The 4,757-nt window shown below is 36.5% G+C and overlaps 1 non-coding gene across 1 annotated transcript; it reads right to left on the reverse strand.

The window, feature by feature from the left end:
* Positions 1–312: 312 nt before the first annotated feature.
* On the reverse strand, positions 313–385 carry TRNAF-GAA. The gene has a single exon. It is a non-coding gene; the product is annotated as a tRNA-Phe (tRNA).
* Positions 386–4,757: the final 4,372 nt, after the last annotated feature.

Here is a 4,757-nt window from a genome sequence, read left to right on the forward strand (position 1 = left end):
AAATATTTGGATGGTGTTTCAAGTCTTTTAGAGTAGACTTCAAAATTTTGGAAAGAATGTTGCAGTTTATTCTCAACTTTAGTTCATAACTCCATTTGGTTGTTGGGCCCAAAAGAGGTTAATTTTTTAATTGGAGTGGTGAAGGTTTGCTTGCTGATGTTATTCTCGTGTTGGACGATAAGAAAACTTGGATGGTTCAAGATTTCTTGTGGTGTTTTAGATCATATGTATTGGGTTCTTGTTAACGACAGGGATTTTACCGTTAAGTCGGCGTATGAATTTTTAGGACCAAAAACACACTGCAAAAATTAATGCGGTGAGCGTGGATCGAACACGCGACCTTCAGATCTTCAGTCTGACGCTCTCCCAACTGAGCTATCCCCGCATATTGGTGTGACACGTGAATGTAGCTTTATTACTCCCGTAAGCCAAACTCAAATCCGGATGAGAAACATCGCTGCGTTTGTTTAATCCATGCATTCAGTTCCTGACAAGGAGTTCAGTCAGTTCAAATCACCAAAAAGAACAGCAATTTTGATGATGAGAAGTGGTAGAAGAACAGCTTGACGTTCTCATGGAGTTAAATTTATAGGGTCCATTTGCTTTACCGTCAGAAGTGTGTATCTGCACCTTAACTACTATGGTTTTCTTAGACAATCACATTGGAATTTATTTCTGCAAGTGTAGATATTTACCATGTCTTCTTAGGTGGTACACAAAAGTCAACAGGAAATAAAATTACATTTGCCCCAAACTCATAGCAATTGTGCAGAGTAACAAAAATGGCGTTTCTCCAAACTACAAAACACTATCATTTGTCAGGTAAAAAGTTTTTCCGCGAAATGAAATATACCGGACAGACATAGATACAACACCTATTAATATTATCATAACAAATTAAATTTCAAACCGAATTCCTTCAGCCTCGAGGTACATTAATATAACATTAAAAAGTAAAATAAAATTAAATCTTCACTGATGGAAACAACCCTCACTTGTCTATACTCACTTAGTTGGAATTAGGAAGAAGAGCTAATAACATTCATCAATATAGTTTTAGATATTACCTAAATTTCTTGGTGATTTTCATACTAGTTGTATAGATGCTTGGTTTGTGTCTCATATTACTTGTCCTGATTGCCGCTTTAATCTCCAACCAAGAATTTCTGGAACCGCTCTCAATACCAAGATTTTGTACTGGATGTATTTGGAGATTTCCGAGCTAAACACAAGCTAAGGACTCAATATTTTGATAAAATTTGACAAAAGTAGGACGTGCTGAACCTGATAGCTCATAAATTTTCTCGAAGCTCATATCTTTTAGATCGTAGGAAATAACCACACCCTCTTCTGTTAGAAACACAACCTTGGTTGACTCTTGTTCTTCTCCGCTCTCAATAATGAATATGATATGGCCAGAGGAAGACCTGCCATATGGATTTAAACTCACATCGACTTGGCCTTTCAAATTCCAACTGGAGTTAGCAGCATCCATCTCGAATATGCGGATATGACTATCTAAATCAAAAGTACCTCTCTCAAAAAGATATAAACAACCCCGACACTCAGCAATGTCGAAATTACACCAAGAGTTATCTGTTTGAGCGGGACTTGGCATCGGCTCTGGCACTACCCCTACCAACTCTCGATCAATATCAAAGTAAATCGTAGACCCATTTAAGTGGCACCAGTACAATGAACCATTCAAGAAGATACCAGATCTCTTTGGTATACTTTCATGTTCGTGAGTGCATGAATAGAATCTAGACAATCTCCAAGAGGATGTTTCAGAATCATATATTTATAAGAACTTGTATACCTACCACCTTTCCAGAAAGCTACAACTTCGTAATAAGGGGATTTGAATGGATCCAACGCTAAACTAGCGTTATGAACAGATCTGTGAACACTTTTCATTTGAGAGTGAGGTAAGATTTTGTACTTGTTTGTGAAGGGATTGAGAATTTTATATGTAAAATCAAATTCGTACTTGGCGCAACTTTTACAGAAGAGTAAGCCATTGCAAGATTTCCAATCCTTGTACCAAATTTATCTTTTGCGAAAGTTATGGTTTTAAAAGGGACGTACCTACTGGTATTTCCATCAAGAAAGATGTAATTATATATGGGTGTTACGTTGAACCAATCATCGTCCCATAAACTTCGTGGGATTGAATTTCTAAGGGATTGATTGATTGAACCTTTCGCGACCAATTATGTAAGGGGGAGTGGTTTTCATTGTGAGATGAAGTATTGACTAAGGGGAAGTGATACATATCATCATAGTATTGTTGTCAAAGTTGTGATACAATTGGACTTTGATGTTGTATAATGATACTATGACATTGTATAACAATGATTGAGAGCAACTATTTTTTCATTGTCATTGCTACGGATCTTCAACAACTATGATGTTGAGTTGAACACATTTGGAATCATTGGAGTACTTGAAAGTGACGAAGATTTCGAGTAATGTTGAAGAACCAAGGAGATCAAGCATTTGGATGAGAAGATACAAACTTTATTAATTTTGTAATCCATATGTATTGATAGTTTTGTCACTAAAATTGACAAAGGGGGAGATTGTGAGACCAATGCTCGGTCGAACTCGCAAGCGTTGCTATCTCAAGCTTGTTTGTCAAAGTTAGTGATCAAAACTATAAATCTTGATTTCTAGTCTACTTATATATGTCTCGGACTAGGATTGAGCATTAGACTTCACGGATTTCATCATTGAAGACGAAGAACTACTAAGGAGAGCTTGTGGAACTTCATCAACAAAAAGGTATGTGGAGACTGAAACTCATCTATCACTTGGAAAGTCTATTTCTACTCTATCTCCTATATTGAGACATAAGTCGTATTACGATATAGTTTTCTATTATACACATTTGAGATTTCAATATGATTTTAACTCGCTTACATATTTCTCGGAATATGTGTTGGAAAGCTTTCGCTTCGACCAAGTTCATCTTATATTCTTGACGAAAGTCAAAAGATGATCATGTGAAAATCGCCGAGTAACATCTTACATGGTTTGTGCGATACAATCATTTGGTGTAGACTTGGAATGTTTCGTTATGATTATTTCAATAACTTGAAAACTGCTTTGGTGCTAATAGTGTGTGAAAACGGCTATGTCATCCTCTAAGAAAGTTTCAATGATTGAAATAAGAGTTTGGAACACTTAACCATTATTGGATTGTGACATGTTGTGTACTCTTGCACATATGTAATCCATGTCTGGGAACCATAGTATGCGTACACATATGCGTAGCTGTTGGTTTGAGAAGTCTCGAAACCTAAGTATGCGTACCCTTATGCGTACTGGCGTAAGGTTCATGTCTGAGATTTTATGCTGGGATTGGAGGTATGTGTACCCGTTCACGTACTGGAGAAACCCAAACTCAGTCCGGGTATTTGAAATATGCGTACCCGTTTGCATACTTGAAGTTTAAAGTTTTAAAGTTGGTTATGTACATGAACTATACATTTATATAATAAGGAATGCATTCTTTGCAAACCGTGGCTATAATGTTCATGAATTGATTCGAGCGAATCAAACCGATTTTTCTTCAATTGTGTTCTTGTATACTTCTATGAGAATATAACAATTGAACGACTCTTTAACTAGTTTCATTTGAGTCATTTAAACTAGTTATGGTTAAGATGAATAAGGTTGATATGAGAGTGTTCATATAACTAACATTGGTTAACTACGGTTGAGGCAACATGGTGTACACGTTTAGGTACGGCTACTTAAACCTAAATCAAGGTACATTTCATTTGTGTGCAACAATATAAGTTCGATCTAACGGTTGAAAGATATTAACTTGAATCTAATCAGTTTTCATCTAACGGTGAATATTGAATACTTTGTTACCAAGGTAACTTAGATTGCAAACCCTGATTTGAAAATTATACAAAGGAGAACTCTAGCAACTGGGAAACCAAATCCCCACACCTCCTGTGTGATACTAGTTACATAAGCTAGATTCGATTCTCCTTTAACCTTAAGTTTTTCAGGAAACCTTGTAGGTTAATGACTTGAAGATTTCATTGGGATTGTGAAGCCAGACCCAACTATTCTCTCTGTAGTTGCGTGATTTGATCTTGCGGATTCTATCGTGTTTGAGTACTATCTTCTTTAAGATTGGTTCGATATTTAATCTCCGATAGGAAAGACAAAAGTAGTCACAAACATCTTCATCTCATCGTTTTTAATTCCACAATATCTTGTTTCGCTACCATACGATTAAGATTATTGTGAGGTGATTGATATTTCTAGGTTGTTCTTCGGGAATATAAGTCCGGTATATCAATTGGTTCATGTTCACCCTGATTTATCAAAATACGGAACAAAACTCGTAGGTATTTCTGTGGGAGACAGATTTATCTATTCCAATAGACTTTTTTGTGTGAGACAGATTTGTTTATCAAGTCTTCGACTTTGGGCGTAGCAACTCTTAGTTGTGGGTGAGATCAGCTAAGGGAATCAAGTGCATAGTATCCTGCTGGGATCAGAGACGTAAGGAGCGCAACTGTACCTTGAATCAATATAAGATTGATTAGGGTTCAACTACAGTCCAGTCCGAAGTTCATTGGTAGTAGGCTAGTGTCTGTAGCGGCTTAATACAGTGTGGTTTTCAAATCTGGACTAGGTCCCGGGGTTTTTCTGCATTTGCGGTTTCCTCGTTAACAAAACTCTGTGTTATTTCTTTTCCGCCTTATATTTTGTTATATAATTGAAATATCACA

The sequence above is a fragment of the Papaver somniferum genome, chromosome 5 (genome assembly GCF_003573695.1).
Source record: "Papaver somniferum cultivar HN1 chromosome 5, ASM357369v1, whole genome shotgun sequence".
NCBI lineage: Eukaryota > Viridiplantae > Streptophyta > Magnoliopsida > Ranunculales > Papaveraceae > Papaver > Papaver somniferum.